General features: G+C 34.5%; 1 protein-coding gene across 1 annotated transcript in view; it reads left to right on the top strand.

Annotated features, from left to right (window-relative positions):
• Positions 1 to 3,108: 3,108 nt before the first annotated feature.
• ROBO2 (roundabout guidance receptor 2) overlaps positions 3,109 to 12,366 on the top strand; it is a 798,986-nt gene continuing 789,728 nt past the window's right edge. Inside the window, exon 1 of the mRNA XM_048214918.2 lies at positions 3,109 to 3,312. The gene's annotated coding sequence lies outside the window, so the exon portion shown is untranslated. The remainder of the gene's footprint in view (positions 3,313 to 12,366) is intronic.

Below are 12,366 nucleotides of genomic sequence, written 5' to 3'. Positions count from 1 at the left end.
ATTCTGAAGATTATATCACTTGTTCAATCAAAGGTGAAAATGACTCCTAAAGAGATTCTTTCCCCAAACCTCCAAGGTATCCTGGGGCTGTTTTTGGTAGCTAGGATTTCCAAGCGAGATGAGAAATTGTATCCAAACTTGAACCTTCAAGACAATAATAGGAATTTGCCACTAAGGCAAAGGAACCGATGAGAGAATTGTCAAGTGCATTTTCAGAAGTCTTAACAATGTGCAACTCCAGACACCACTGCCATGACATTGCCTTCCCAGTGGTGCTAATGTAACCACACTCGGGTTTAATATTTGAACGAAGTGCCTCTAAAAGCAGTCATAAGATCAATTTGCAGCAAATTCCTCCTCACTCACTTGTCACTACTCTGAATCCCTTTACCCTCACTACACTTGAGATTACCAATTTTGATGGCATCATCTTTGGCCAGAACATGAGTTAAGAGAGAGTTGGGGCCTTGGTAAACTAGCTTGTTGTGTGTTGTGTATATTTACAAAGAGCTTATGATTCAGCCTTTTCTCTAGCCAATCCGGTTATTTCCTACATGTAAACTAAAATATAATCATTGATGGTGTATCCCTGAAGCACCAATCGTGGCCCCTTTAGTCATCGCATACCCCCAAAGGTCCACACCAACATGACTTCTAAACCACAGATTAGTTGTGCATTCTTCTGTAGTTTATATAATTTAATACTTGTAGTAGTCTTTAATATTTGGCTTCTTCCATTCAGTGTGAGATTCATCCATGTTATTGCATATTATTATTAATTTATTCTCATTGCTTATTGGTTTTCAATGTGTAAATATACTTTACTTCCCCATTTTTCTCTTTTGATATATGTTTGTATTGTTTCCTGGTTTTCACTGTTGTAGATCATACTGCTATGAGATACTTATTAATTAAAATTTTATGTAAAGTTTTTTAATTGGCCTTTCGGCAGTCAACTTTTATCCTCGGTCAATCCGAGCTCCTTTACAATTGAGGCAAATAGAAAAACAGTGAAAAAATTGTAGAACTTTGGTGAGAACCTATCTTACTTTATAAACATTATGGATATGTTCAGTTTCGAATTTAACATCAATAATAGCTTTGATTCTAAACAAGCTAGCCAAAGCGGACTTTAATGTCATATTTTCAAAAGTGAAGCTTATTCTAAATTTAGAGACACGTGCATTTTGCACTTTAGTAATAATGGCTCTTCTGTTAGTTTTGTAAGTGGGAATATTAACAGCTATTGAACTTTTTCATAAGAGTCTAACTTTAAGGGAAAATCCTATAAATATACTATATGTAAAGATAATATATCAAGAGCTTTGAAATTTGGGATAAAGCTGTAGGTGGGTTATTATCATTAAAATGGTTTTCTATATCTGAACAATCTATATTATTCATTTCTATATATCATGTTCTGATTGTGTTTTAAGCCATTTTTTGACCCTACAGCAAATGGGTTTCATTAAAATTTATTACAGCTTTATTAAATACTGGTAGCAATATAAAATATATCCAGACTAAATCACTTGCGGCATTTCCTGTGCCCATCTATTTAAAATAAAAGTAACACCCTTATGCTAACCTACTAAAGTGTTTTCACTAGGATTTTTATTCTGACTAACCAGTTGGTTTTGGTAAAGCTAATCATTCTTTCCAATACACAGTTTCCTTATTTGTAAAATAGAAATGACTACCTCGTGGGATGGTTTGTAAGCATTTTTCTAATAGTCCAATACAAAAATATTATAGGAAATGATTTTTCTGAGTATACAGCATTTTAATTGTCTTGCAAATTTACTTATTAAATCTACCATTCTTAGTACCTGACCTTCCAGGTTATTTGGGCTCATGGAGGAGGGGCTTAAAACCACTGTAAGATACCACCTTTGGAATAGTTTCTTTTGACCTAAAAAACAAAATTGATTTCTTGGGATGATGAGTGCCAATGGTAAAATAAATACCCTTAGTAGTGATGTGGACTCTACGTACCTTACCTTGTAAATATTTAGCCATATGCACATGGGTGAAGGACAAGAACAAGTGATATGTGAGCCCCTAGAGAAGGAGAACTTGGAAGTCTATGAGTTATGGAAAGTTATCTGAAGAGCTGTTTTCTGTATTGTTTCTAGAGAATAAACTTCAAGACCATGGATAAATACTTAAATTTAGAGATCTTCTTTTTGATCTCATTTACACAGGTATAACAGATAAAAAGGCATAAAGTATTCTACTAAAGCCAGTTTTGATAAGACCTTGAAAGATATAGCTGCTACAGTAATAAGTATCGGTAATATTTGTTAAAATTTTCACCCACTTGATAAAAGACTGTAGTAATAATTGGGTTATTCACTTTCCTGCTTATTTTGGGGGCATTCAGAGAAAGTCATTAGTTCTCATCTGATTAACTTGATCATACTTCCTGGAAAAAAAGAGATTCCCCTAGATAGTGAAATAACCCTTTCTTTCCATCTAACCCAAAAGGAGAAAGAATAGAGGGAGGAAAGAGGGAAGGTGGGGGAAGAAAACACATACACACAAAACAAATTAAAAAACCTTAACTTTCTATACTCTTCTTAAATTATTACAGCAGTTTTGCTTAGCGTTCTAGGTTTACATACTTGGTAATTTTCGTGTTTAAAATAAATTACGTATCTGTGCAGAATCAAATATTGTAGTTTATGTCTTTAAACTTATTTAACGGGCTCGACTCCAGCCTGGACCCCTAAAACAAATTTTATAAATGCTTTTAACAACTTGCGAGAAAACTTACAATGAATTGGGAGACCATGGTGAGCAGAGAGGGTGGAGTCACTTTTAGGAAAGTCATATATGAGCACGGTCCTTGATATTGACACATGACAAAGCTATAGGGAAATTTTGCTTTTGCTTGAAATGCAGATTTTCTGTTGAAGCTTCTATGGGTGGGCAAGTGGAGTGATGAACTAACATTTATGGGGTGCATTCTACACATAAGGAAATGTCCTAGTTACTTTACTTTTTGCAAATATTTACTGATCTCCTATCTTGTGTGGATACAGAGGCGAAGGAGCATGGTGGTCACATTCTTTGGGGAGACAGTAAAAGTAAACAAATGAGAGAGTGATGCGTGCCAACAGTACTGCTGGCTAATGTGAAGGGCAGCCCTGGAGGCGAGCCTGTGGCCCTCTACGGGGTGTTCAAGGGAAGCTTCTGGAAGGGGACAGTTTGAGCTTAGAACCAAATCTGAGGAGTGATTCATTCATGTGAAGATCTGAAGGGAGAGAAGCATTCTTGACAGAGGGAACTGGAAGCATAAAGGGCCTCCAGGTACGTTTACGGTACAGAAAGCAAGCCAGTGATTTATCGCAGCCTGTTACCTAACGATGAGAAGTGCACAGACTGAGAAATGATGTCATAAATAACAGAATCCTTAGATTAATAATAGTAATGGCTAATATTTGTTGGTGACTTTGTGCTTTGAGGTCAAACTTTTGGCATAGATGCCACCGAAAGACATATAAGCCCTTGGATTTGAATCCTGGTCTGTCAATTATTAGCTTTGCAATTACTGTTACGTGTCTTAATCTCTCTTCAACTTTTCTTACCTTTCTTTAGAATGGGAGTAATAATAGTGCCTACTTCCTGTGGTTGATCTGAATATTAAATAATATAATATCACCTAACATTTACTGAGTACTTACCAGGAGCCAGTATCTTAATATGAACTCATTTTTAACCTTGCCAGAATTAAACCTCCTGAGTCTAATGTGTGCTCTTTTTAATAAGCACACTGTGAAGCATTTATGTGAATTCTTCATATGTGCTCACTAGCAAAGCACTATAAAGAAAAACATTAAAACATGATAAGCCCTGATTCACTCCAATGAAGAGCAAGGAGGATAAATATTGCATTCTGGTTATAGTCCTTCCTGGAATAATCCCAAAATACTTGCGAGCATTTGGAGAGTTAGAGCTGTGGCCTATTCATTTTCAAAGTTCCATATCATAGTTCCCGACACATAGTAGGCTTGTCATCAACAATGGTTGAATGAGTATATAAACTTTAGAATTTCTGCAGGTGAATCTTTTTTTTTTTTTTTTTTTTTTAGCTGAGCTCTTTCTTCTTTTCTTCTCTTGATTCTGTCCATATAAATGTCTTTCCTTTGCACTTTCATTTTTGCTGTTTCTGCTCCGCTTCACTTTTGATTATTTTTTTTTCCAACTACAGGTTTCACCAAACACTTTTACAGCTGGGGACGTCTGCTTTTCTCTTTAACGCTTTCGGTTTTACTCCTCCCCTTGAATGCTTTCTTTATATCATTTAAAACATACCCTGCCACCAAGATATCTTGAAAAGAGAGCTGAGCATCTTTACTTTTGACCACTGCTTTTATTTTGATTTCTTTATTTCCTTCTGGATATGTGTAGGTATATATATATTTTTTATAGCTCCTGAGATATGAATTTTTAGCTCTTATTGTAGCATGGATCAGTAATACATAACTCTCTATTCTTTCTTGGTCATGAAGCTTCTTAATTCTACTGTCCTACTTCCGTGTGTGTGTGTGTGTGTGTGTGTGTGTGTGTGTGTGTGCTTGGAATGGCATGTGTGTGTGTGTGTGTGTGTGTGTGTGTGTGTGTGTGTGTGAAGCGTATTCCAAACCGTTGGCATTTATATCTAAATAAGTATCCTTCATGTCTTACAGACTGAATCTAAATATTTGGCCTATGGATCATTTTCTGTTTTCTGCAATCCTGTCTGTTTCCTAAGACACAGTAGAAAGCCTGCCCTCACAGACACATCTTTTGGTATGCTTGAATATGTAAGAAGGTTAAATCATTTTTTTCCTTCATATTTCTTTAGAGGTGGTGGAGCGTTACACATCTACAAATTGAATCTTTTCTTAATTCACTTCTTGGTCGAACATCTTCAAACTTGGATCTTGCACATCTCCAAACATAGCCGTGGTATCCTAAATTAAAGTCCTCCTCTGTATTTCTTTTTCATTTACAGACCAAAGAAAGAGCCCCTGTCCGTCCCTTGATGTGAAATCAATTTCCTTCTTTGTATTGAGGCTTGTTTCTCTTGTACTAAGATTACATCTAGTCTTCTTCCTCTAGTTGTCTGTGTTCTTAATGCATTACATGGTTCTGCTTGAAGGTCTGCTTTCTCTATATCTGGGTGATTTTAATTAGTCTTTGAAGTTTCTTTTGAAATCCTCTTCTCTTTACCTTTTGATTATTTACTGTCTACAATTTTCCTTATCATAGTCTCTATGTTAATTATTTTCTATATTATTATTTCTTCTGGAATTTTAATTCCAGTTATCAGGGTATTGGTCTGCTTATTTTCTGGGTGTATGTGTGTGTGCGTGTGTGCACACGCATATGTGTGTTGTAGGTACACACATACGCACACATGTATTTTTCCCCTTTTAAAATTCTTCTCCACTTTCCTCTTAAATACCCAGTTGAACAGAAATGAGTTCCTATTCTTGCATTAGGACTCAAGATATCTCAATGACAAAGCAAATGTTCTCCAAATAATAAGGTACCTTCAGTGGCACAGAGGTCTATAAAATAAGAATATTTTAGCAAATCCTATCCGGTCAAGTTTTTGAGGAGATGATCTCTTGAATTTTGCTTTGAAAGCCAAATAGGAGTGTGCCGGAAAATGAGGAAAAGGAAACATTTTAGAGATAGTGACTTTAGAAGTAGCTGCATCTTCTGAAAGGAAGGACCTCAACTTCTCAGAGATGCCGGCCAAAATGGTTGGCATATTTACCATTTAAAACTACACAGTAGGAAAAACAAATAAATATATAAGACTACATAGTAGGTTTCCCAGCGACCTTTAATCGGGAAGAACTTTAGTCTACAATAGAGAAAGTTGTAGTTAAGGTACCACATCTGGTACTCAAATGATACACATCTGGACTCAGACGATAAAATTTGTGGCATTCTCTGCGTTGGAATGTATCTATAATGACATTTGCCTTACCTGCTGTATTTATTATATATCTTTATATGTTAATTGATATGTTAATATATTATACATACATATATGATTTATATAACATATATATATTATACACACACACACACGCACATATATAATTTTGCCCTATCTGCTTTATGTGGTAAATTTTTAATTTGTGCCTATGGTAAGAAAACCTATTATTGCTCTCTTATCTCAGTATTACACTTTGGACCAAATTGTAAGGTGTGTCATCACAGTTAGAACTAAATAGTTATTGACTTGTGATTTGTGGACAAGTTTTTAGGATGGCTTCATGAGAAATTAGAAACAATATACTGGAGCTGCCGTTCTCTACATTAACAAATTGAGGAAGAAGTTCAGGAATAGGAGGTACAACACAGGGAGTGCAGTCTATGGTACTGTCATCACCTCCAAGGGTACAGATGGGAGCTGTGCTTGTGGTGAGCGCAGCGTAATGTAGAGAGTTGATGAATCACTGTGTTGTACACTTGAAACTAAGGTAAAAAAAATAAAATCGGGAAGAAGGTTTTTCAACTTCTAGTTACAAAGGAGTTACACTGATTTATTTTAATTGTCGCAATTTTAAAAGGTTAGTCTTACATATGATGTACATGAGATAGTTGTATATGCTGTCATTCAGTTCTGTTGTGCAATGATGCATCCGAGTTCTTTCTAAATGATGATGTATTGAATTATATTCCTCCTCAGAATGTCGGGACTGGGATCCTGCATATTAGCCTGAACTTGGAGGTTGTTGCTTGTAATTGAAGCTGCAGTTCAGACCCTGCAACAAATTAGTTATCAGCTTCAGTATTTTTATTTCCTACCGAGGTCATCCATGAAAGTAACATAAGTAAACATCCTTTTTAAAATGCCTATTTTCCATTTAGTGAAGAATTTGAGCTTTCTTCATTGATTGACAGGCCATGATGTGGAAGACTCCCTACAGATACGTTCATTGATAAGAACACCTACTAATGGATTTTATTTGCCACCTACTTTGAAACTTAATCACTAATTAAAAATTAAAAATGCTTTCATCATTCTTTGGTTCTAACTATCTGTTAATCCCTGGTACTAATTCGCAAGAGAAATGGAGTGAGTTCTGTGTGTGTTTATACTCTTCTCAATAACATCACAATGAAGAGTGTTAATATAACAGGTGGTGTACCTTAGGTCCTATTATAAATCGGTATGCATGATTTTTTTTTTAAATCTCTGATGTGGTTTAGAATAATATAATGAATAAGTACCAATATATGTTCTCTGAAGAGGTTTTTCCTGTTTTACAACAAACTAATATACAAAAAATATTTAAATAACTTTTCAGATGAATTATCATGAGGTTCTGATCATTTGTATCAGAAAGGAATGAGTAATAAGTCTGGTTATAGAAGGTAGAGCCAATGCGGCCAGATATGGGCATTATATTGTCAGTGATTAGGGAATGAATAACTTAGTGGAAAAAGTGGGAAATTAATATGGAAGTAATGGTATAGGGAAGCAGCTGTGTTTTGGAAAAAGAGCACTAATCTCAGTCACATTTCCCAGGTGGGATCCTGGCTCTCCCAATGATTACATTGGAGAGTAGACATTCTATCTCCTCTAAGGAACAATCTGTTTAGAGAAAGTAAAACATTCATTCAATGAATTAACGAACGAATGAAATGCTTTATTAGTTTCCCATGGTACTTAATTAGTTTCTCACGGTGCTTAATAAATGATCAGATACTTAGCTTAAAACATCTATTATCTCAAACCCCATATGTGACCCCTTTTTATCATGCCATTTTTGCTTATCATTGTGTCTGTTCTTTAAAAAACGATTAGGGAGGAGATGTTCTTTTTATTTGTATTTATTTGAGAGAGAGAGAGAGAGAGCATGGGACAGAGGGGCGGAGGGAGAGGAAGAAAGAGAATCCTAAGTAGGTTTCACACCCAGCACAGAGCCCAGCATGGGGCTCTATCTCACAACCCATAGATCATGACCTGTACTGAAATCAAGAGTCCAACGCTCAACCTACTGAGCCACCCAGTGCCCCAGAAGTGTTCTTTTTAAATCACCTTATTTCCTTTTTTTTTTAATGTAAGGATAAAGTGAAGAATTAAGAAAAATAAGAAAAAACAATTCAGTTAAGGAAAGCAGAGGAAAGAAATAGGAAAATTAAAAAAAAAAGATCAGTGAGCAATTAGGATAGTTTTTGGTATTATTGTAAAAGGGAAGTAATAAAATCTAGAATCATAGAGAATACATTGGAAATAGGAAGGGAGGGATGTATTTGGGGGATATTACTATGCAAGAATCATAATAAAGTGAATTATCAGTACATTATGACTGGCAGAATTTAGAGTTCAAAATATCAGGTGATTTTTAAGATGAGTTCAAGAGCCTAGGAGAATAAAAAGATATAAATCATGAGCACTGCAGACTCATAAAGAAACAAAAAAGGGTGGAGGGAAAGTGAGTATTAGTTTTAGTCATTATATAACATCGGAGAGTAGAGAAACAGACAAATTTCTATTCTTCTCTTCTTGTTTTAGAGATGAGAAAGGTATTCAACAACTCTGACAAAGCTCATACAATCAGGGCACGTTCAGGACCCCAAACCAACTCTTTTGCTTCCTTGTAGTCTAGAATGACTTTCTGTCAGACCACAGTGACTTTCTAGTATTGAATTTTGGGTGAAAGAAGAATATCAAATAATATAACAAATAATAGATATAAAGATAACACATATGACATTGGGAAAGGTAGCTGCATTAGAGGAAAATATTTGGGTATTACTGTATAGATACAAGGCATTTATCAGATGAGATCTCCAAGAGAAGAATAAAGAGAGAAAGATAACCAGCTGTAAGATAAGCCTTAGGCCATATTCATATTTTGGAGGTAGAAGGAGGAAGAATGAATACTTATCACAGGCAAAGTTTACAAGGATTAAGACTATTTAATATTATCATTTAGCTGAGTATTCAGCATGCAGTTTTTAGATATAGTGCTTTATGCAACTTTACCCAGGAATGGTGAAAGATTCACCTGAGGACAAAAAATAATCTAATAAGCTTTAAAAATTCCAGTTTGTAAATGTACTAAGAGACTAGCATTCTCAAATTAAGAAAGATATTAAGAGATGAAGCATTGCTACTTGGGGAGGACAGAGAAATTTCTTCTAAGACTAAACTATTTAATGACAGTTTGTGAGATGAAGATAATTTGGTTGTTTATTAATAAGATGCAAGTTACTTCCCTAATGAACCATTTTAATCAGTGATCTATCAGTTAATCAGTGTTAATCAGCGTTTCATTACTAAATAAGGACTTCATGATGAGGTGGACAAACTCATAGTGTTGCATGACTAATAAGTAGACATTTTTTTCAAAAAGATTTTCATTATCTTAAAGTCTATAATATTCAAAGTTTGAGAAAAGACTATATTTAGGCTAGCAGAATCCAGTGACTTCCTGAGAGGAGTCTAGCATTTGTGATCAGATGTTTCTGAGATTTATATAGTCATTGGTAAACGTGCAGCTTCTCCAAGTATAAGAACCTGGAAAAAATGCCGGTATTGTTTATTTTAGGTTTAAAAAAAAAAAACAATAGAATAGTCACTGAGAAATTTTTCTTTTGTGTTTGTTCTTGCTCCATTTTCTTACCAATGAAACAATATTGCTTATGTAAGATCTTAAAACTGATGAAATTTTAGAATGTTGAGATAAAATCAAACAGCTCTTGAAAAGTAGTCCCACAACTATTCTCTTTGCTTGTCAGAGCATATCTGGAACATTGGATTTCGTTTTGTGGGTCATGTTGTAAATGTTGGTTAGGTTGTATCTCATCCAGATTCTTTGCAATCAGCTCACCCATATCTACCAGTTTTGGTGAATTGTTACCCTCTATAGACACTTTCAGGTCCAACCCAGGTTTTTCAGACCTGGAAAACCAAATACCAATCTTTGTCACATCAAGAAAGGACTAAGAGGCAGGTTGTACTGGATTTTCAAGATTTTATCTCAGTATCTGTTCTCTACACTGCTTGCCTGGCTTTTTGTAGTTATTGGTCCTTTTTTGTCATTGTTGTTCAGGAATCTGGGTAGTATTCAAAGGCTTTTTTCCTAAACTAATTTATTTTATGTTAAATGATCTACATCATTATTTATTTTTTGTTGGATATTTTACCTACACAATTTTTACTGAGGTGTAATTGACATATAGCATAATAATTTCAGGTGTGCCACATAATGATTTGATATTTGTATATCTTGCAAAATGATCACCACAGTAATTCTAGTTAACATCTGTCATCATACATAATTTTTGTTTTCTTATGGTGAGAACTTTTAATATCTACTGTCTTAATAACATTTAAATATGCACTATAATATAGTTGCTATGCTGTACATTACATCCCCATGACTTGTCTATTTTATAACTGGAAGTTTGTACCTTTTGACCCCTTCACCTATTTCACCCATCCTCCTGCCTCTCTGCATCTGGCAGCCACCAATTTGTTCTCTGTATGTCTGATCTCTTTTTGTTGTTGTTTGGTTGGCTTTTTTTTTTTTTTTTTTAGATTCCACGTAAAAGTGAGTTCATATGGTATTTGTCTTTCTCTGTCTGACTTATTTCACATGTCTTCAGGGTACATCCATGTTGTTGCAAATGGCAAGAATTCCTTTTTTTTTAATGGCTCAATAATTTGTTATTATAACAAATATATATAATATGTATATATTATATATTATCCACACACACATATGTACATACACACCATGTCTTCTTTATTCATTCATCCATTGATAGACACTTAGATTGTTTCCTTATCTTGGATATTATAAATGATGCTGCAGTGAACATGGGGCTGCATATATCTTTTTCGAGTTAGCATTTTCATTTTCTTCAAATAAATACCAAAAAGTGAAATTGCCAGATCATATGGTAGCTCTATTTTTAAGTTTGCGAGGAATCTCCATACTGTTTTCTGTAGTGGCTACACTAATTTATATTCCCACCCACCAGTGTACAAGCGTTCCTTTTTCTACATAGCGCCATTGACACTTGTATTTCTTGTCTTTTTGATAATAACCATCTAACAGGTGTGAGGAGATATCTTACTGGGATTTTGATTTGCGTTTTCCTGACGATTAGTGATGTTGAGCATCTTTCCATGTGTGTGTCGGCCATTTTTATGTCTCCTTGGGAAAAATGTCTATTCGAATCTTTTGGTCACTTTTTAATCAGATTGTTTGTTTTGTGTATGTGATGAGTTCTATGAGTTCATTATATATTTTGAATATTAACCCCTTATCAGATATGTGATTTGTAAACACTTTCTCCCATTCAGTATGTTGCCTTTTCATTTCATTGATGATTTCTTTTGTTCTGCAGAAGCTTTTTAGTTTGATGCAGTCCCACCTTTTTTTTTAAAGATTGATTGATTGATATTGAGAGAGAGAGAGAGAAGCAGACTCCCTGCTGAGTGTAGGTGGAGCCCAATGTGGGGCTTGATCTCATGAGCCTGAGATTATGACCTGAGATGAAATCAAGAGTCAGACACCTAACTGACTGATCCACCCAGGTGCCCACGTCTCACCTTTTTTTATTTTTTCATTTGTTTTCCTTGTTTTTGGTGTCAATTCCAAAAAAAATCACTAAGACCAATGTCAGGGAGCTGGCCACCTATGTTTTCTTCTAGGATTTTTATGATTTCAGTTCTACATTATTTATTATACTGAAGTAAATATATTACAGATTAAATTTTTTTAAAAACTTCATATGAATTTTTAAGATAAAAGATCTTTCAAAGAAAAAAAATGTTTGCAGTAGATCATTCCATGCCCAGAGGACATAGGTATTTGAACATTTTGGCCCTTAGTTATTAGAAGAATTTATAGGTATGAAAGGGGATTTGGGGAAGCTTGGAGTAATTGAGGCTTTGTCCTGAATTTCAAAAAGGAAAACAAGAAAGAAAGAAAGAAAGAAAGAAAGAAAGAAAGAAAGAAAGAAAGAAAGAAAGAAAGAAAGAAAGAAAAGTAACAGAAAAGAACAAATCATCTGTTGTCTTTTTCTACCTTAATGTAGGATAGAATAAATTATTTGCGATGAAACCTTTTGTTTCTCTCAGAAAATATTCAATTGCCCTTAGAAACAAAATACTTGTTCTCATTATAATTAAAATAAGACAGTAGAGCTTTCTAAAATGTATTCATAAAATATCAATAGATACCCAGTCAACACTTTTTGAACATAAAAAATGCGACGATGAAACACATAGAACAAAATTACTATCGGAAGAAAGTTTCCCACAAAAATGACTAGTGGCATGTTAGTGATCAGAAATCCAATTAAATATAATATGTTCCCTACTATAAAAGTATCCTA

Source organism: Ursus arctos, unplaced genomic scaffold (genome assembly GCF_023065955.2).
Source record: "Ursus arctos isolate Adak ecotype North America unplaced genomic scaffold, UrsArc2.0 scaffold_4, whole genome shotgun sequence".
Taxonomy (NCBI): domain Eukaryota; kingdom Metazoa; phylum Chordata; class Mammalia; order Carnivora; family Ursidae; genus Ursus; species Ursus arctos.
This window is presented reverse-complemented; position numbering and strand designations above follow the sequence as displayed.